Source organism: Notamacropus eugenii, chromosome 7, assembly GCF_028372415.1.
Source record: "Notamacropus eugenii isolate mMacEug1 chromosome 7, mMacEug1.pri_v2, whole genome shotgun sequence".
NCBI classification, from domain to species: Eukaryota; Metazoa; Chordata; class Mammalia; order Diprotodontia; family Macropodidae; genus Notamacropus; species Notamacropus eugenii.
The window spans coordinates 88,222,386-88,245,100 of record NC_092878.1 but is presented as its reverse complement, the minus strand read 5'-3'; the positions used below and the strand labels follow the sequence as shown (position 1 = coordinate 88,245,100).

The following is a 22,715-nucleotide window of genomic DNA, read 5'->3' as shown; positions in this document are numbered from 1 at the left end:
CTATCTTCCCTTTTTTGCTCAAGGTCTCATATACCTTCTAGTAATGATGTCCTTTGTACCTATGTGAATCGATAAAGTGGGTAGTTGTAATCCATGAAAAAAGCCTTGGGAAATTCTCTGATATGTCTTGGGTACATGCACCTAGGAAGATGACAGATATCTCTATTCCTAATACCAAGTTAAAAAAATAATAAAAGGCAGTCTTAGTACCCCACAGCAGTGAATCACCAGCTATTAATTGCCTCTTCTTTTTCTGCCTCTTTGTAGATGACCAGTTATCTGATAACTTCTTAGAAGGACAAGAAGCTTGTTCTGCGAAAATCAATCTCTCGCCTCATCAGGAGTAGCCTCAATTTTTTTAAGCTTTCATGGTACAGCTGTACTTTTCCTTCTCTGTCCTGTATATAATACTCTTCCATGCTCCTTCTTCTTAGCAACAAGTCAAGCCTCCTCTCTTCCATCTCAGATCCCCCCTTTTCTCACTGAAGCCTTGCATCCTTTGGGAGCCTTTAATTCTCCCTAACAACCTGGAGTATGGAGAGATGTTCTTTGGTTACCTTCTCCTCCTCTAGAAGTGGAATCAGTTTACTCTTGAATCACTGATAACAGTCACCTAGCTGCAGCAGAAATACAAGGATTTGTCATTTTATTCAAGCCACTGCATTATTCTCCATAATGGTTGAAATTTTCAACTTTGTTTCTTGAAACTACTTGTGGAAGTTTATATTAAATCCTAGGCACCTGGTGAAAACATTTTACAAGTCAGGTATCACTTCTTAATATCTTGAAGACCACCTCACCCTCCCATATTTCCTTCCTTTATCCCAACACCAGCTATCAGCCTCCCCTTCCATCTTGTGCCAGTCTCTATCATGCATTTTATTTCACCAATTTATTTCTCTCCTTCTGCCTTACACAGTCTTCTGTTTCCCTAATTTGCTGGGCCCATAGGTCCACTCTATAAATTTGTTTAACCCACTAACAGTCACTTCAGTTATATTACTTTTTCTGCCACCTACATCTCCTTTATCCTTGTTTCTGCCTCTTCAGGTTTTATTAACCAATCTTCTTTGATCTTCCTTAATCCTTTTATATGCACCTTAATTGTATTCCATACTGCTTTCTTTGCAAACAGGAAGTAGGATTTAAATCAATATCTGGATCTAGAGACTGTTCTTCAAATTTTCTCCAATTTTTCCTCAATATTTCCAAATTTCTCCTGCCCGAATTAAAACACTGTTCTACTTCACTTGTTCAAAGTCACCCATTTGACTTTCTTCTCCTTATTTGGTTCAAATCTTTTTCTTCTTCTCCTCCTCCTCCCAAAATCTTCTCCCATGAGGAAGAGTAAAAGAATTTAATTCAGTTGAAGTTCCCAACTAGAAAGTGAACTTGAGATCCTAATTGAAGACAGCAAATTTGACCTTATAACACTTGCATTTGTCTCTGGATGAAAAAGTTTATTCAAAGGAACAGGATGGGAATAGGTGGAGAGGATGGAAAGGGAGATAACATTGTATATTAAGTAGATAAACTTATGAGAAGAAATCCAGTAAATGGAGAGGGTAAGCATGGTAGAGACCATTTGAGGGAAGAGCAATGGAGGCAGAAAAGGATTTGATAATGGGGTATAATGTAGGCCACCTGGACAAAAATAAAGAAAATAAATGAGTTTAGCCAACAGATCATAAGTCTGAGATGATGGAGGACTTAAATTACACAAATACCTGCTAGAGTTCTCCCTCTTCTCAATTCCGAGCAGCTTATACTTTCTTCATTTGCCTTAATAATAAGTTCATATTTCTATAGGTTCAGTAAAGAATTAGGTGAAATTTTGTTCTGGGTTTAATTCTCACCAACAAAAAGGAAGTGGTCACTGAGATAGAAGTGAGTAGAATTTTGAGAGAAATGGTTACTGTGTCCTGGAATTGTTCAGGAGTAGGAGAGGAAAACAAGGCATTGCCTGATATGTGTCCTAGATTTTTGAAGAGTAGGTGTGAAGTATTCAGGAAAAGGATAGGAAGCATCCCATCAAGTATATGTGATAGGTAGGTCTAGAAAACTGACTATTAAATTTTTAAACATTTACACTTCATAAATCAGCAAATGCCACAAAAATCAGATCTTGACATATTGTTTTATTGATTATACAGATATAAGAAAGTGATGGAGAAAAATGTTATTGATATAGTTAAATTTAAAAGTGTATTCTGGATACATTTCCCCCCAGAGAGCCAGTTGTTAAACATTTATCAGTACACTCCTGAATTTCATTGATTAAAATTATACCAACTCAGTTAGCTCTGTACAAAGAGGAAACTATCAAGAATAAGATTTTGAAAACATTAAAAAAACTTAATTCCAGTAAGGAGGAAAGGAGGGGAATTGTCTTAAGGGGTCAATGAGAGACAGAGAGATAGAAAGACAGAGACAGAGAGAGAATGCAAAGCACTCATTAACTAACATGCACCAAAGACAGAAGCCAGGACTAGTGATTCAGGATTAAGTCAAAAGCAGAGTACAGTACTGTGAGGACTGTATCACAACTACTAAAGCTAAGAATGCAGAGACTGTCAAGGAATCTTAGGGACAGCAAAACAAAATTTTTATCTATAATAGAAGAAAGAGGACAATCAAATAAAAGACAGGACTATTGCTAAAGATGAATAAGAAGATGGTAACAGACAACTGAGAGAAGGCAAAACTACTTGACTCATACATTACTTCTGTTTTCTCTGACAAGAAAAGTAATCTTTGAGAGGTGGAGCCAAGATGGCAGAGTGAGAGCAAGTACTCACCCATGCTCTAAGACAAGCCCCTTCAGACACCTCAAAAAGAGAATCTGAACAAATTTTGGAGTGACAGAATCCACTAGGAGACAGAGCGTGGTAGATTTCCAACCCAGGACAGCCTAGAAGGTTAACAGGAAAGATCTGTTGCATGGGGCTGGAGGAGCGTACAGGCTGCACCAGCACAGACAACACCATATCAAAGCTGAGCAGGAAGCCCAGGGCCACCTGAAACAGCAGCAGCACAATGGATTCTCAAACATATGAGTCCACGGTGGGAGTCCAGTGGAAGTGAGTGAGAGAGAACCACAGAACCCCAGGTAACAGAAGCAGCCAGTTCTGAGATTATGAGCACACAGATTAAATGTCTATAAGTCACCAACCTGAACTTCTGGGAACCAAGATGGTGGAGTGATCTTTAAATACTATCTTCTCCCCATCATGACCTTGAAACGCCCAGAGAATATTTCCCAAGGAAAAATCCTGGAACAGTACAATCAGTTGAGAGAGTAAACAGTCTCTTAGCCCATGAGGCAAAGAAAATCACAAAGAGGAGTCCCTTTTGCTGTGGCTAAAGGGGGCCAGTGCAGGACCAGAACTTTCCCAGACAGCCCCACCTCAGTGAACCAGGAGGAGATCCTGAGCCCCAGGGAGGTGGAACCCTCATTCACTAACACCAGGACCCCAGGTACGCCTCAGCACAGCCAGGGGAATCTGGAAGACACTAGTGCAAATGGGGTTCACCAACTGCTGAGCTTGCCTATGCTCTAGCTCAGGAGATTAGACCAGAGCATCCCTCCCTGACACCTAATGCAGTTAGCTCCAGGGTAACTCCAGGAAAACTCAGAAAGACTTCCCCTGGCCTCTGCTTTGGCACATCAGCCAGCTCAGCATCAGGTAAGCTATAGCACTTTAACTTCTAGCTGAAAGAACCACAGGCCACAATACACAAAGCCTCAAGTTCTAAGCACAAGAACTGTGGGACAGAGCCCCCTGTGCCACAGAAGCAGAGATTCACTTTAAAAATTAGGAAAAGGATGATCAGTATGAACAAGAAGCAAACCAAAAAAAGAAAAGACCATAGAATCTTTCTATGGGGACAGGGACCAAAACACGAATAGAAAGAGTTCAGTATTGAGACTGTACTCCCATCTGAAACTTCAGAAGGGAATAGGAACTGGTCTCAAGCCCAAAGAGCAATCTTGAAAGAGCTCTAGAAGGATTTTTTCTTTTTAGCTTTGTATATTTATTTATTTATTTATTTATTTAACTTTTAACTTTCATTTTCACAAAATTTTGGGTTTCAAATTTTCTCCCCTTTTGTCCCCTCCCCCCACCCTAAAACACTGAGCATTCTAATTACCCTTATCACCAATCTGCTCTCTCTTCTATCATCCCTCTCTGCCCTTGTCTCCATCTTCTCTTTTGTCCTATAAGGCCAAATAACTTTCTATACCCCTTTATCTGTATTTCTTATTTCCTAGTGACAAGAGCAGTACTCGACAGTTGTTCCTAAAATTTTGAGTTCCAACTTCTCTTCCTCCCTCCCTCCCCACCCCTTCCCTTTGGAAGGCAAGCAATTCAATATAGGCCAAATCTGTGTAGTTTTGCAAATGACTTCCGTAATAGTCGTGTTGTATAAGACTAACTATATTTCCCTCCTCCTGTCCTGTCCCTCATTACTTCTATTCTCTCTTTTGATCCTGTCCCTCCCCATGAGTGTTGACCTCAAATTGCTCCCTCCTCCCCATGCTCTCCCTTCGATCCTCCCCCTCACCCTGCTTATCCCCTTCTCCCCCACTTTCCTGTATTGTAAGATAGGTTTTCATACCAAAATGAGTGTGCATTTTATTCCTTCCTTTAGTCAAATGTGATGAGAGTAAACTTCATGTTTTTCTCTCACCTTCCCTCTTTATCCCTCCACTAGTAAGTCTTTTGCTTACCTCTTTTATGAGAGATAGTTTGCCCCATTCCATTTCTCCCTTTCTCCTCCCAATATCTTTCTCTCTCACTGCTTGATTTCATTTTTTTAAGATATGATCCCATCCTATTCAATTCACTCTGTGCACTCTGTCTCTATGTGTGTGTGCATGTGCGTATGCATGTGTGTGTGTGTGATCCCACCCAGTACCCAGATACTGAATAGTTTCAAGAGTTACAAATATTGTCTTTCCATGTAGGAATGTAAACAGTTCAACTTCAGCAAGTCCCTTAAGACTTCTCTTTGCTGTTTACCTTTTCATGCTTCTCTTCATTCTTGTGTTTGAAAGTCAAATTTTCTTCTCAGCTCTGGTCTTTTCATCAAGAATGCTTGAAAGTCCTCTATTTCATTGAAAGACCAATTTTTCCTCTGAAGTATTATACTCAGTTTTGCTGGGTAGGTGATTCTTGATTTTAGTCCTAGTTCCTTTGATTTCTGGAATACCCTATTCCATGCCCTTCGATCCCTTAATGTAGAAGCTGCTAGATCTTGTGTTATCCTGATTGTATTTCCACAATACTTGAATTGTTTCTTTCTAGCTGCTTGCAATATTTTCTCCTTGATCTGGGAACTCTGGAATTTGGCCACAATGTTCCTAGGAGTTTCTCTTTTTGGATCTCTTTCAGGAGGTGATCTGTGGATTCCTTGAATACTTATTTTGTTCTTTGGTTCTAGAATCTCAGGGCAGTTTTCCTTGATAATTTCATGAAAGATGATGTCTAGGCTCATTTTTGATCATGGCTTTCAGGTAGTCCCATAATTTTTAAATTGTCTCTCCTGGATCTATTTTCAGGGTCGTTGTTTTTCCCATGAGATATTTCACATTATCTTCCATTTTTTCATTCTTTTGGTTTTGTTTTGTGATTTCTTGGTTTCTCATAAAGTCATTAGCCTCCATCTGTTCCATTCTAATTTTGAAAGAACTATTTTCTTCATTGAGCTTTTGAACCTCCTTTTCCATTTGGCTACTTCTGCTTTTGAAAGCATTCTTCTCCTCATTGGCTTTTTGAACCTCTTTTGCCAGTTGAGTTAGCCTATTTTTCAAGGTGTTATTTTCTTCAGCATTTTTTTGGGTCTCCTTTAGCAGGGTGCTGACCTGCTGTTCATGCTTTACCTGCATGTCTCTCATTTGTCTTCCAGTTTTTCCTCCACCTCTCTAACTTGATTTTCAAAATCCTTTTTGAGCTCTTCCATGGCCTGAGCCCATTGAGTGGGCTGGGATACAGAAGTCTTGACTTCTGCGTCTTTCACTGATGGTAAGCATTGTTCTTCCTCATCAGAAAGGAAGAGAGGAAATACCTGTTCACCAAGAAAGTAACCTTCTATAGTCTTATTTTTTTTCCCTTTTCTGGGCATTTTCCCAACCAGTGACTTGACTTCTCAATATTCTCTCCACACCCACTTCACCTCCGGATCCTCCCAGCCAGTGCTTGGGGGTCTGAGATTCAAATGCTGCTTCCCAGCCTCAGGGCTTTGGGTGGGGGCGGGGCTGCTATTAAATGTGAGATTAAGTTCAGGTGCTCAGGTGGGGGCAGGGCCGCCTCACGGGCTCAGTTCCCTCAGGGGGTTTATGCAGAGACCTTCAACAATGGATCCAGGCTCCTGCCTGCTTGGGGAGCCCTGGTCTGCTCCCACCTCTGCTGCTGCCTCCCGAGGGGGCCTGAGTTATGGGGACACCCCACTCCCCTGTTGGCCACCCAAAGAGACTCTCTCACTGACCCTTGTCACCTGTGGGTGGAGGGACCCACATGGCCGCTGGAGATTCCATCCCTGAAGCCCGCTGGGATCTGCTCCTCTTGGTGCCGTGGCCAAGGTAGGGCTGGGCTGGGCTCCCAGTCTGGGAAGTGACGGACATTTCCCACCAGGTCTGTCTGGAACAGAAATCTCTTACGTTCCATTGTTCTGTGGCTTCTGTTGCTCCAGAATTTGTTGCTCCAGAATCTTTTTTACAGATATTTTATGGGCAGTGGGTTCGGAGCTAGCGTATCCTGCATCTTTCTATTCCACCATCTTGGCTCCACCTAGAAGGATTTTCAAAGCCAAATTAGAGAAGTGGAAGAGAAACTGGTCAATGATTTTTAAAATATGAAAAAAGAATTCACTGAAGGGAACAGCTCCTTAAAATGGAAAATTAGACAAATGGAAAAGGAGATGCAAAAGTTAACTGAAGAAAACAATCTATTAAGAATTAGAATAGGGCATGTAGAAGCTAATGACTATGAGACATCAAGAATCAGTCAAACAGAATCTAAAGAATGAAAAAATAGAAGAAAACGTAAAATATCTCATTAGAAAAACAACTGACTGGGAAAATAGATCCAGGAGAGAAAATCTAAGGGTTATTGGTCTACCATGAAAACCATGATGCAAAATAGGGCCTGGATAGTATCTTCCAAGAAATCACAAAGAAAAACTGCCCAGAGGTCCTAGATCCACAAGGCAAAATAGGCATTAAAAGAATCCACCACTGACCTCCTGAAAGGGATCCCAAAATGAAAACAGCAAAGAACATCATTGCCAAGTTCCAGAACTATCAAGTGAAGGAGAAAATATTGCAGGCAGCCAGAAAGAAACAATTCAAATACTGAGGAGCTACAATCAGGATCACATAGGACCTTGTAGATTCTGCATTAAAAGATCGGAGGGATTGGAATATGACATTGCATAAGGCAAAGGACCTGGGACTACAAACAAGGATCAGTTACCCAGAAAAATTGAGCATAATGTTTCAGGTAAGGAGATGGACATTCAATGAAATAAAGGAGTTCCAGACCTTCCTAATGAAAACGCCAAAACTAAATAGAAAATTTGATCTTCAAACATAAGTCTCAAAGGAAGCATAAAAAGGTAAGCAGGGTAAAAAAAACTTGCTATTCAATATGGGCAAACTGTTTACATCCCTATAATGGAATATAATACTTGTTAATCTTGAGAATTGTATGTTTATTATTATATTTAAAAGGGATATACATAGATAGAGGGAGTGGGAATAAATTAAATGATGTGATAATAAAAATATGTTGAGGGGTGTGAAGGGATTGTGACAGGAGATGTGAAAAGGAGGAGGAAAAAAAGGTAAACAATATCTCAGGAAGATGCACAAAAACATATTACATTAGAAGGAAAGGGGAAGGAGATGAGCATCGTTTGAGATTTACTCTCATATGATTTGGTTCAAGGAGGGAACAACAAATTCAGTTAAGTATAGAAATCTAACTAGCTCCTTAGGAAGTAGGAGGGGAAAGAAAAGGGAAGGGAGGTTAAAAGGGAGGGAAGAAGTAGTAAGGAAAAAGAGTAAAAGGAAGAGTGAAAGAAAGGAGGGAAGACTGAGGGAGACGATTGTCAAAAATTAAAACTATTGTGGAGGGGAAGGCAGAAGAGAGAACTAAAAGCAATAACGGGGGAAAGAGGATGGATGAAAAGACACAGATAGTAATCATAACTGTGAATATGAATGGGATGAGCTCTCCCATAAAATGGAGACAGATAGCAGAATGGATTAAAAACCATAATCCAACAATATGTTGTTTACAAGAAACACATTTGAAACTGGGGATTCACACAGGGTAAAGGTAAAAGGACAGAGAATATGTTGTGATTCAGATGATGTAAAAAAAGCAGGAGTAGCAATCCTAATCTCAGTCAAAGCAAAAGCAGAGATAGATCTAATCAAAAGAGATAAGGAAGGAAACAACATCCTGCTAAAAGGCACCATAGATAACAAAGCAATATCATTGATAAGCATATATGCTTCAAGTGGTATAGTATCCAGATTGTTAGAGGAGAAGTTAAGGAGTTACAGGAAGAAATAGACAGTAAAACTATACTAGTGGGGGACCTCAACCTTCCTCTTACTGAACTTGACAAATCTAGCCTCAAAATAAACAAGAAGTTAAGGAGGTGAATAAAACTCTGGATATGGTAGATATGCTAGATCTCTGAAGAAAACTGAATGGGAATAGAAAGGAATATTCCCTTTCCTCAGTGGTACATGGCACTTATACAAAAATTGACCATATTCTAGGGGCATAAAAACCTCACAATCTAGTGCAGAAAAGCAAAGATAGTCAATGCATCCTTCTCAGATCATATTGCAATAAAAATTATATGTAATAAAAGGCCATGGAAAGATAAACCAAAAATTAATTGGAAACTAAATAATCAAACCCTAAAGAATGAAGGGGTTAAACAACAAATCATAGAAACAATCAACAACTTCATTCAAGAGAATGATGATAAAAAGACAACCTACCAGAACTTATGCGATACTGCAAAAGCAGTTTTTAGGAGAAGTTTCATATCATTGAATGCCTACATGAATAAAATAGAGAAAGAGGAGATCTATGAATTGGGCATGAAGAAGAGTAATCTTTGGTCTAGAAAAAAATGAGCAAAAAATGGATAATAGTGAATTTGATAGCCAAATGAGAAAGCATATGGACATCATTATCTCTTATCTTTCCACCCATAATTTCTAATGCAAAATCATCAAAGCAATTGCTAACTTCCATATAGAGTTTTAAAGTTTGCAAAACACTATACATAGCTCATTTAGTTCTCAAAATGATCCTGTGAGATAGGTGTTATTACTACCCTTATTTTACAGATGAGAAAACCGCAGTTATGCATTACGCCCCAGAAAGGTAAATTGATTTGCTCCCATAGTGATAGACACAGAATGGAAATTAGATCTTGGGTCTCCTGGATCCTACTCCAAGGCTTTTTCCACTGTGCCACACAATTTTTGTAGAGTAGTCTGCTAGTCATCCTGTTATGTAAGTCTTTGGAATTTGGCATAGATGACACCATCAATCAATCAATCAGCAATCATTTACTTGGTGCATTCTCTGTGCTAGGCACTGTGCTAGGAACTAGGGATACAGGTCCAACATTTGACTATCTTTATTCTCTAGGAGCTTGTATTCTAATCAAATTACACTATTTTACAAAATTCAGGAAAAAATTATAGGTGACTTTCCCATTTCCTAAAACATACTCTTTGTCAACAAAAGGTAAATATTCTGCAGTAAAGAACTAGGGGAAATTTTGTTCTAGGTTTAATTCTCACCAACAAGAAGGAAGTGGTCACTGATATAGAAATGACTAGAACCTTGAATCTGTCCTGGAATTGTTCATAAAGTAAGAGAGGAAAACAGAGCATTGTTTAGTATGTGTCCTAGATTTTTGAAGAATATGTTTAAAGTATTCAGGAAAAATATAGGAAAGGTTCCATCAAGTATGTGTGAGATGTAACCCTGGAAATCTCTAGCACATGTTAACAGGGGTGACATGCAGTAGAAAGAATGCTGGATTTGTTATCAGAGAAACCAAGCTTAATTCCTGGCTCTGATATTTACTACTTATATAACTTTTGGATAATCACAACTTCTCTGTGTCTCAGTTTCCTCAGAAGGAGTTTGATTAGATGACTTTGAAGATCCTCAGTAGGTCTATGTCTAGGAGTTCATGATCTCTCCTTGTCTTCTTGAAGATCAAATAATTTGAAATGGTAGAGAACCAATCTGCAGATTAAAGATTCTAGAGCTTAGTTTTAGGATTATAACATTCTGGAGCTATAGGTCTCCTAAACACACAGGCTCTGTAGAATCAAGCAAAGCATTGTTCATAGCTTCATTGCTATTATGTACTCCTCTTAGAAGTCTTATAGTTGTCTTCAAAACTCAGCCTAAGCACCACCTTCTACATGAGACCTTTCCTAACCCCCCCCGTAGCCATTAGTTTCTCTTCCTCCAAAAGAATTACCTTGCATTTATTTTTTATACCTTAGTATATGTGTATATTATCTTCTCTAATAAAATGCAAGCTCCTTAAAGATTTCTTTTATTTTCTTTTTATCCCCAAGACCTGGCTCATAATAGGTACTTGATAAATGTTTATGGTTGATTAATCGATAAATGAACTCATGCAGAAGTATCTTCAAAGATATTTTAGCACTCTGTCCATAAAAAGGCTGATGTGAATATCATTATTCTCTTTCTATTTTCTCCTCTTGTATATTTTTAATTTCTGACCTTTTAAAATAAAGTTTTTAACAGTTATTTCCAATTTTGTTTTGCTAAAATACAAAAATGACTCATATGTCAGTTTCTCTGAATTGTGTTCATTTGTTTGCAGTTATCTGCCCCCCTCCCAAGTGTGCTGCTTATTTAACCCCAATTTTAACTTGAAAGACCTAATATGACAGTAATTGTCCATTGTCCTCAATATGATATTTTGCCGAACATGCTATTTCCCTCAAAGTTTTAACTGGAGGTGTGTGTGAGTACTGGAGACACAATCTTTACTTACTTCTTACTAAATCATCCATAGCTTGAGGTTGCTTTATAGTCCTTCTTTTAGTTCAAATTATCCCATTCATTTGCATTGCTAGGAAAATTGTTGTGGTTTCTTTCCCCTGATAAGTTTATTCTCATTGTCAGGAAAGGGGTCCAAGAAAGGACAAGAGCAGTTTATGTTTCCCATCTGACAAGAGAGCTATGTCCACTTTGGTATTATTTGAGCAATAATGATCACAGCCCCGAGCATTTCCTGGAGATTAATAGCTGAGTGGGACATTGACTGAAGGCCATTAACCTTAGCCAGTATTTAATTCTCCCAGAAAATCTGGGCAGAAGCCATTATTTCTATTATAATATGAATAACACCACCATCACACTGTACCCAGGAAAAAAAACTTTGACAAATACTTTACTTCCCTCCCCCACTTCTAGATTTCTCTTTATGAGTTTATATTTCATTGGCTCTCTGTATCTTACCATGAATGGAATGATCAAAGTTCATATGAAATTCTAAATAGTTTTTATTAACATAACAAACTCCATCACTGGGATGACATACTTGTGACTGATGGCTTTCTTTTTCTGTTCTCTTTCTCTTCCTGATCCTCTCTTTTCTATGTTAGGCACAAAATTAAATGGCACGGACTGATTTTCAATATGTTAGACACCTGTCCTATTAAACCTGCCACAGAGAGGACAAGTCCATTGCTGAGGCAGTAATACAAGGACTGCAGAATGCAAATATCCACAGAAGGTGTAAATCTGCAAAAGCAGCATGTGGTAGGTCAACACCATATATGAATTATTGGAGAGCAGGTGGGGCCAACTAGGAACCTACAGGGTTTGCACTAATAGCATTTTCTAAGGAGTGTGTGTAAAGGGGCTATTCCTCCTGGGCAGCTTAGCTAAAATGGATCTAAGGAAACTAGAATTCACACAATTTAATAAAATACACATGAGTGACCTGATTGAGGTAGCTTTGATGTTCTAGTTATGGAGACTGGCAGCAGGAGAACCCTAACCCAAGCAACACCTCCTGAAGGTAAATGCTCTCCCATATCAGTAGCATTTGAACTCCCACAAGAGGAAAAACAAAAGCCAAAGCAAGTATTCTAAGTAGTCTTTTAGTAAACCTTAATAAAAGCATCAATGAAACATTTTCAAAAGTAGATAAGGAACATGTATATATCTGTCATGAAAATAGCCAGCCTTAAATCTAGAACATCACTTTAAGAAAACTGAGAGTTAGACTCACAGAGAGCCAAGAACATAAGATCATAAACTTACAGATGTATGTGACCCTTAAGGCCATCTTAATTAATTTTCTCATCTTATGCGAGGAAACTGAGACCCAAAGAATTTAAGCTACTTTTAATTTAAGCTATTTAAATTTAAAATTTAATTTAATTTAAGCTATTTAAGCTACTTGCCCAAAGTCACATAGTAAACATCAGAGGTGGTACTCTGGGGTCAGCGTCAGTACCTCTTTGCCCCCTAGCTTACTACCTCCTTTATCTTTCACTATCTAAGCTTGTAAAAGAACATTGGGGAAGCTACATAACTTATTTCAAGTTAATCATGTGCTATTGATCATGGTGAAATATCACCTTCCTCAAAAGTACCTCACCTCTGACAGACAGATTAACCTTCCCAATGGCACCAGCCTTACCCCTTCAGACCCGTTCTCAACTGTTTCCCATTGCCTATAATAAATAAAGTCCGGGTTTCTCAGACTAGCTCTTAAGACTCTCTGAAATGCATCTCAAAGGTACCTTTCCAGGCTTACTTCACATTATACGCTTCACATATTCTATGCATCACTCATCACTTCTCAAAGATATCCCACTTTTCCCCACTTACATGCCACTCTTCCCTATCTAAAAATATCTGTTACTGGTATCCCATCTGTCCTTTAAATTATACCCCAAAAGCCAATTCTCCAGTGTGTCTGAGCCACAAAACATTCCCTTTCTCCTTTGTGACTTTATAGAACTTCATCACAGAAACTGACTATATCTTAGCATAACTCCTCATGGCTACTCTCTTCCCACTCCATCCCCACACCCAACTTGTGCTCATGAGTTTAGTCCACTAAACAACAACTGCCCAACATTCATGGTATTTTGTGAGTCTTCACTGCTAAACCTCATGAGCCCCCATTGATGTACTTACCCTTCAGAAGACAACTCAGAGCAACGATGTGTACTGAAATGGCATAGTAAAAACATAATAGCTCCCTCAAGTGTACCAAGCATCAACAGAGAGACTGTGTACACATGTAAGTCATGAGCGGAAGACATATATGCCGGGCAATAACGTATCATAATCCTGAGGAGGCAGGTTGAAGCAAAGTTGTGAAGTGCTTTAAATGCCAAACAGAGGAATTTGTTTAGGTGCCTAAAGTTAATGAGCAGGAGAGTGGCATGGTCAGATCTGTGCTTTGGGAACATCAGTTTAGCAAATATTGCCTTTATTAATTTGTTGGTTTAATGTCATATCAAGCAAACTACCAAGAGGATTACTTTCTAGAACTAAGCAAAATTGTAATCAAATTCATCTGGAGGAATAAAGTTAAAAGATCTCAAGGAAAATAGTCAGGGAAAAGACAGTAATAAAAAGGGATTTGATTTACCAGACTTCAAGCTGTACTAAAAAGCAGTAATCATTCAAATTATTTGACATCAATTTAAAAATAGAAAATAGTTGATCATCAGAATGGGTTAGGAAGGCCAGAGTCAGAAGTAGATGAACATGATAACCTAAAAACTCAGTGAAACCAACTGCTAAAGTAAGGAGTCACTTCAGACAAAAATTCCTGTGAAAATTTGGGAGTAGTTTGGTAGAAATTAGGTTTAGTTTATACTACACTAAATTCCAAATGGATATGTGACCTAAATGTAAAAAATCAGATTTTTTTTAAATTGAAGAAAATGGAAGGAAATGCCTTGACAGTCATGCCTAGGGGGAAAATTTTTAACTAAAACAGAGGTAGAAGTGACCAGAGAAGATAAAAATGTCAGTCTCTATTATATAATATTACAAAGCTTTGACATGAATTATATTAATATCATATAGCATTAATGTAGCTAGAATTAAAAGAAAAACAGTTAATTAGGGGAAATCTTTACCCCAGATATCTCTGTTCTAATAGCCAAATTCTAATATCCAAGATACATGAGACTGATACAAATATATTCAAATAAGAGCCATTCCCCAATGGATAAGTGATCCCAGGATATGAACAGGAACTTTTCTAAAGAGGAAATGAAGGTTATTGACAAACATATTTTTAAATGTTCCAAATCTCACCTCTCATTCAGCAAATATGCAAAGATGACAATATGGGAAGGGCTGTAGAAAAGATAGGCACAGTATTGTCTTGTTGGTGGAGTTATGAAGCAGTATAATCATTCTGGTAAGCAATTTGGAATTATGAAAACTAAGTGACAAAAACATCCATAAATCCACTACTAGACACATGCCCCAAGGAGATCACAAAAAAGAAGAAAATACTCATGTACACCAAAATATTTCTTGCACTTTTTGTGATAGCAAAGAACTAGAAACAAAGTAGATGACCAAAAAATTTCTAAAATCTTGTGTTGGTAAATGTTTAACAACAGGTTTTCGTTCCAAAGGGAGGTGGGGAGAAGTATACACAGTGCACTTTTGAGTTTAACCCATATTATTAACATTTTCTCCGTCACATTATTATTTATAGATAATCATCAAGCATAAATTTGCAGCATTTGCTGATTTCTGAGGTATAAGTGAACACACTAAAAATTTCACAACATAAGCCAGTACAACCTGGCTCCAGCACCCCATGAATACATGAAAGTAATTGTTTGCATTTGTCCTTCTTTCTTGAAGAGGACCATGACGTCAAGGAGATGATGATATGACTTGCAGTTGACTTTGATTTGAATGAGGGAGGTCTGTGCAAGGTCACCAGCCACACTTTCTCCTCCAGAGTCATCTGGGTCCAGTGACCAGATATTCATCAGCACGACTGGAAATGGCCCAGAATGTAATGGGAGACCCTGGCCCTTTTAAGCTAAGATCTTTTCAGTTTCTCACTTGGAGTAAGGTAACACACATTCAGTGACTTTAAGAGATGAGTCAAGGAATAGTTCCTTTAACGAAAAAAATCAAACTGGGAGGGGAAGACCCTCTGGGTTGCTAGTCAAAAGAGAAACAGTTACTATTTACATTCACTCTGAGCCAAGAGGGCCTCCAAAATGGCCATTAAGTGGTGCTCAGGCAGGGACCTATTATTGTTCTTCAGTCTATCAGTTCCAGAGTTGGAAATGGGTTTCAAAAGAGAAAAAAAAAAAACAGAGTTTTGGGCTGAAGACAGAAAGCCGGAAAAAGTGACAGATACAAGAACTACACGTGAAAATTTACATTTGCTTAGACCTGCTATCAGGAGATCTGTATTGATCTTGTATTACAATATGGCACGTGTTATCTCACCTGTCATAGAATGCACAACATTACATCTGGTTTCATTCTCATTTAGTAAAGTAATTTCAAATAATTACTATGGTTTAAGGGGCCACTAGGTAGAGCAGCTGATAGAGTACCAAGTATGGAGTTAGGAAGACTCATCTTCATGACTTCAAATCTAGCCTCAGATACTTCCTTGCTGCATGACCCTGGTCAATTCACTGAATTCTGTTTGCCTCACTTCCTCATCTGTAAAATGATCTGGAGAAGAAAATGGCAAACCAACACAGTGCCTTTGACAAGAAAATCCCAATAGGGTCACAAAGAGCTGGACCCAACTGAAATGACTAACAACAACAAACAACAAAGACAAATATGAGGAATACTAAGAAGTGTAGAAAGGCTTAAATGATAGAGTGAAATAAGGAAAGAAAACAATATACGTGACTAGAAAAATGTAAATGGAAAGAATAACCACCACAAAGTAATCAAAAGTGGATAGTGAAAAATTTACAAAAAACAAGCATGGCCCTAAAGAAAAGACCTGAGAACATATCCTCATTTTGTTCCACTACAGAGAGGGGAAGTCCATATTGCCTAAATTTTCAGACTTTTTCAATGTACTTATCAGTTTTACTGATTTTTTTCTCTTCTTTTTCTTTTTTTATTTAAAAATATTATTTTTGTATAAGATGGCCCTCTAGAAGTGAAATAGGGTTTCTGGGAGAAAGTTTAATGACATAAAAAAGGATTCCAATAAAAATGTATTTTTTAAAAATGCTCCAAATCACTAACAACAAAAGAAATACAAATTAAAACAACAGTGAGATTTTTGCATCATACGAATTAGATTAGCAAAGATGACAAAAGATAAAAGTGATAAATGTTAGAGGAATAGATAAAACTGGGAGAATAGAAGCAAAGAAATCCATTAATATTGGAATTGTGAGATAATCCAACTATCCTGGAAAACATGTCATTAAATCGTACATACCTTTTGATCCAGAAATATTTTATCTAGGCATGTGCTTCAAGGAGCCTAAAGGAGGAAAAGGTCCATGTATAAAAACATCTACAGCAACATTTTTTGTAATCACAAAAATTTGGAAGGAAAATGAGTGTCCATCAACTGGGCAAATGTTGAACAATTTGTGACATATTCATGTAATAGTATATACAATAAGTGAATAGCAAGAACAGAGAACATTATGAAAACTTATGAACTGATCCAGAGGAAAATAGACAGGACAATTTACACAAAGACCACAGTAAGGTAATGAAAAACAACGTACCGTCTACTAATTAACAGACAGTAAATATAGTAGGTGCAGGATGAATCACATACAATACATGGCTAAGTTTTGGCCTTGTACTTATTTACTATAAAGGATGGGTTCTTTTGTGGCAGAGGAATATTGGGAAGTGATAGTGATGAAGAAAAGAAAATCAATAAAGCACTAAAAAAAAGAAAAAAATACTTGACCAGCTTTGCCTTCTATCCACATTCATTATCATCACCCTATCCCTTCTAAATAGCATTGCTATTCTTTCTTTGATTCTCTCTTTTCCCCCTTTAAATAATTTTAAAATATATACATAAACACTCCTTTTTTTCTGCTGACCTTAGATTTCTTTGACAGCCTGAACTTATTTATCGTATAATGGGAGGTCATTTGTATTTCCTATTGGAGAGATTTGCTTTCCCTTTGACTCCCAAGCTATAGATACTCTCATTAGCTTATTTCCCCCATCTCACTGGAAATTCCCCATTTCCTCTTAAATTCAGCCACATTAATAAATCACTTGGACTTCATCTGAGTAATAAGACTGAAAATAATTTACTTAGAATAGCAAGTATCATGGAGCTATGAGAGGCAGAGTGACACAATAGACAGACAGCTGACCTTAGAGACAGGAAAACCTGCGTTCAACACTCACCTTGAACGCACACCAGCTGGGTTACTCAGGACACCTCATTTAGCCTCCCAGTGCTCTGGGTAACTCTCTACACTGCAAAACAGTTGCTAATGTGTGATAATAGGGAGAATTTCTTCTTGTACTTCCTTGTACCCACTGAAATCACAAGTCTGAACCAAAAACAAATTATACCAATAATCTGAAACCACAGATTTTATTCATAACTGTTCTTGAATTTTGCTTCCTGTGTATTTCTGGGCCTTTCTATTCCTTTGATTTTTCTTACATTGCAGCTATGGTATCTAGCTTGATGGATAAGCCATAGGCAGTTTCCTCGCTCTCCTTTCCTGAGTCCCTATATTCTGGCATCTGTCACTCATTAATTATATCAATTAGCACATGAGGGAAGGAGGGAGAGAGTATTACCTCAGACCACTAGAGCAACACACACAGGAAATGAACTGGGCACTGCGTGAATAAAGTATTATTTCTTGTTAAACCTTATGCATAAAAGAGTAACGTAACCAGAACATCTTAGGGATAGTCAGGGCTAAAGCCAATATATACTTAGGATACTAGATTAATAGCAGTGAGCATTTATGACTCAAACTGCCTGCTGGATATTTTTAGAAATGCTCTAAGAAAATGGCTTATACTTTGTTGACAGTCCAACTTGTTACTAGATAAGTACTTTTTCAGCACTCCAATTATGCTTGTTATATGCTTTTGAAACACACTGAAGTAAAGAGTAAAGAAACAAAAGAGAAAAAAATGTCTACATCCCTTTCTCAGAAGTGCAGCCATGTCAAGTATATGCGTCAATCAGTGTGTTCAACAATCCCAGAGATTTGTCTGTATGACATGCCTTTGAGGCAGAGAAACTTAGGGGAGGGCCTCAAATTGACCACCCTTCCCTACTTTTTGAAAAAGAAAAGGAAAAAAAGGAGTTCTGGGTAGAAGACAGAAAGCAGGAAAAGGGGACAGATATAAGAACTACACATGAAAATTAACATTTGCTTAGAGACCTGTGATCAGAAGAACTGTATTGATCTTGTGTTACAATATGGCAGGTGCTATCTTTCTTGCCATAGAATGCATAACATTACATCTGGTTTCATTCTGATTTAGTCAAATAATTGCAAGAAGAAGGGTCTGTGGAAGAAGGAGAAGGAATAGAAAGATGGAGAAAGGAAGAAGAAGAGGATGACAAGGAGGAAAAGAAAGAAGAAGAAGGAGAAGGAGGAAAAGTTGAAGGAGGAGGAAAAGAAAAGAAGAACAAGACAATTACAACAGCTTAGATTGGACTTGTCCTAGAAAGGATGAGCCTCATCTCACACTTGCAGAATTGAGCCTACATCTAACCAGGCTCAGACTTGGAGTTTTCCCAAGAGTCATATCAAAGTATCCCTCAAAAAAGTATCAAAAATTTCTTATGGCATAATAGTACTGCACTACATTCATATACCATAATTTATTCAGCCATTCCCCAATTGATGGGCATCCCCTTGATCTCCAGTTTTTGGCAACTACAAAGAGTGCTGCTATAAGTATTTTTGTACATGTGGGACCTTTTCCCATTTTTAAGATCTCTTGGAGATACAGTCCTAGAAGCAATATTGCAGGATCAAAGGTTATGCACATTTTTGTAGCCCTTGGGCATAGTTCCAAACCACTCTCCAGAATGGCTGGATGAGCTCACAGCTCCACCAACAATGAATTAGTGTTCCAGCTCTCCCATATCCTCTCCAACATTTATCATTTTTCTGTTCTGTCACGTTTGCCAATCTAATAGGTGTGATGTGGTACCTTGGAGTTGTTTTGATTTGCATCTCTCTAATCAAAAATTATTTAGAGCATTTTTTCATATGATTATAGATATCTTTAATTTCTTCCTTTGAAAATTGCCTGCCTATGTCCTTTGACCATTTATCATTTGGGGAATGACTTGTATTGTTGTACATTTGACTCAGTTCTCTATATATTCTAGAAATGAGGCCTTTATCCCCAAGATTAGCTGTAAAAATTCTTTCCCAATTTACTACATCCCTCTGAATTTTGGTTGCATTGAGTTTGGTTGTGCAAAAACTTTTCAGTTTAGTGTAATCAAAAGTATCCATCTTGCACTTCATAATGCTTTCTATCTCTTCTTTGGTCAAAAATTCTTTCTTCTCCATAAATCTGATAAATACACTATTCCTTGCTCCTCCAGTTTGTCCATAAAGACTTCAGAGAAGGCTGGAAAGATTCATATGATCTGATGCTGAGCAAAAGGAGCAGAACCAGGAGAACTTTGTGCACAGCAACGATCAGAGTGTGTGAGAGTTTTTTCTGGTAGACTTGGATCTTCATAGCAATGCAAGGACATAAAAAGAAATTCCCAATGGTCTTCTAAGGCAAAATGCCTTCCACATTCGTAGAAAGAATTACGGAATTCAATCACAGAATGTAGCAGATCATTTGTGTGTGTGTGTGTGTGTGTGTGTGTGTATTATGTTCTGGTTTGTTATATGATTTCTCCCATTTATTTTAGTTCATCTACACAGTATGATTATAGTGAAGATGTATTCAATAGGAATGTGTAGATCCTGTATAGAATTGTATGCCATCTTGGGGAGGAAGGGGAATGGCAGGGGGTAGGTAGAGAAGGAAAAAATCTAAGTTTTATAGTAGTGATTGTAGAACATTAAAAATTAAAAATTAAAATTAAAAAATTTTAAAAATAAAAATTAAAAATGATCAAAAAGAATCCAAAATTATCAATCGCTAGATTCTTATAAGGACCTAATGAGTAGCCAAAGGCAACCAAGGGTATGACCATGGGCATTCATTCCACATACAGAGCCACACTTCAAAACACATTGTGTTCTAGGTAAACTCCGACAATTATAACCATATGATCTATTTACCATACATCATAGATTTTGAGCCTTCTTATATCAGTACTCAAATGACTCTGTGATCTCACTGATTTGGATGGTCCTTCCAACATGCATCTATGCTTATCCATCCTATGAGACCCTTTTCCATGACCATGCAACAAGCTTTAGGTACTTCACACTCTGTCCTGGAGTATACCAGTGGAACACAGGTTGTTGTCCTTCAACTTTGTCATGTGACAAACCCGTAGGTTCCTCATATCATACATTTTTCTAATGACATCTTTAATTATCTTGCCTTATCACACAGTAAAACTTTTATAACTAGAAGAATTTTCTAGTATGCATTTAATAGCTTTTAAAAAGCAATTTTAATAGCAGCATTTCCCTTCAAGGAAGCTCTGGTGTTGGTTCTATGTCCAAAATAGCAAGGCAAGCTCCAGAGGATCAGAATCCCATGGACCTTTTCTATGCAGCATGAACTTGGAAAAGGGAAGGAAGAAAGAGTAACATATATAAAAGGAAGTGTCCTGGGGTGTTGTAACCAAGAGAGAAGTAAACTGCGGCAAACAGATGCTGCAAGATACGGTATATTAAGAGAAAGAAGCAATCACTATGGCTATTCACAGAAGACAAGGATCCTGCAGATAAATTCCATGCCATGGTTTGCTTAAAGCCAAGAACCAGACCTCAGACAAACCCAGACCCAATGGGCTAAGCAGTAGCTTTCCATTCTGGCCACTGAGAGGAGACAGGGAACAATTGAAAGTTTCTTCACTCTATCTGCCTGCATGTTAAGGGAAAGATTCCTTACTTCTTTGTAAGTTTTCCCCCAAGAGGTTTCTTCTCCATCAATCAACACCTTGTCAGGGATAGGATATAGCATCCATTTCCATACAGAGCAGAGAATGATTCTAATATTTTCTTCCTTCTTGCTATATACATTACTGTTTTTGCTTTTTAATAGTTATTGTTTTTAATATCAAATTGATGATTGCTGCATGGTATGCGGATAGAAAGCCAGAGAACTAGGGTTTAAATACGGTACCTTCTTGAAAGAGTTCATGTTTATTATAGAGCACTAACAATCTGAGAATAGCAGCTTGATTTTCAACAGGGAGACAGAGAGCTATAATTTGGTATTTTGGACCTTAACAATGCAAGGTTCCCCAGTTCAAAATGGCCAGCTTGTACTATCCACTGAATAATAAGTTAAAATAAAGCTCATACTTTGGGCTATAAGTAGTATCAAATTCTCTCCATCCATCAGTTTATCCAAATTATCAACTGGAAGAGCACCTAAGTGTTATATTTCCATGGACTTGCCGCTTATAGGGGATTAATTATAGCCTTTGTACTCATCCTAGGGGGAAAAAAAACAGAATAAAGAAAATCTCAGAAGATGGCTATTGCCAGCTCTGAATAAACAAAACAACATTAAAATAGCTTTTGTTACCTTACTAGGTCATCCTAATAGAAATAGCAACGCAATTCACCATGAGCCAGGTGCCTTGAATTCCACTCCTGACCACTTACTGCCAAATGACTTTAGAAAAGTCAACAAGAAACTTTAGACTTTCTAGGTCCCTGGGTCCTTTTCTGTAAAATTAGGAGACTGAAACTAATAATCTGTACAGTCTCTCTCAGCTCTGAAATTCTATGATTCTGTGAAAAGCTCTCCACAAGAAAAATTAAGAAGACAAAGAATGCCCATTTTCCATGTTCTGTCGGGTAAACAGTGGATAAATTCAACCACCAGTATGCAGGTATTAGGTAGTCACTACAAATAGACAATGAGTTGGTTCAAGAATTGAACAAGAGAAAGAAAGCAGCCTGAATTACTGTGTGGAAATGATATAGCTCTATAAATTATTTCAAGCTTCTCCCAGCAACAAAAGACTATCTTTTAATGCCAATGCTATGTATCACATATATAATACATTATATTGTATTTTTATGTTATTATATTACATATACATTTGTTATATTGAACATCAAATCATGGTTATGAGTCATGGATAAAGCTCTTTCTGAAAAACAAAATTGGGGAACACTTAACCAGAAGAGAAAGTGGTGGGTTTGAGCAGGCTGGCACATTATAAAAGAGAATTACATAGGAGAAGTAGTATCAAGTGTACCATCAAAGTAATATCTAACTGGAGAAAAAATAGTCTAGTCATATAACAAAATTTAGGAATAACCAACAAAGCATATGTTCTATTGGTATCTATGAGAAGTCAAGAGAATGAGAGGAAAGCCTACAGTAAATTGGATTGACCTCCAAGGGTGAATTTATGGCAGAATTTGGACAGGAATTTCATAACATCAGCACACAGTAATGTGTTACAATCAGCACCATTAGAAGGAATGCCCGCATCAATAAGATCAGAGATCTAGTGAATAT

General features: G+C 37.7%; 1 long non-coding RNA gene across 1 annotated transcript; it reads right to left on the bottom strand.

The window, feature by feature from the left end:
* Positions 1 to 4,771: 4,771 nt before the first annotated feature.
* LOC140513257 (uncharacterized) lies at positions 4,772 to 22,250 on the bottom strand. The gene is made up of 2 exons (XR_011970123.1): positions 9,023 to 22,250; positions 4,772 to 6,791 (listed from the first exon to the last, which is right to left on the bottom strand). It is a non-coding gene; the product is annotated as an uncharacterized lncRNA (long non-coding RNA).
* Between the last annotated feature and the right edge of the window lie 465 nt (positions 22,251 to 22,715).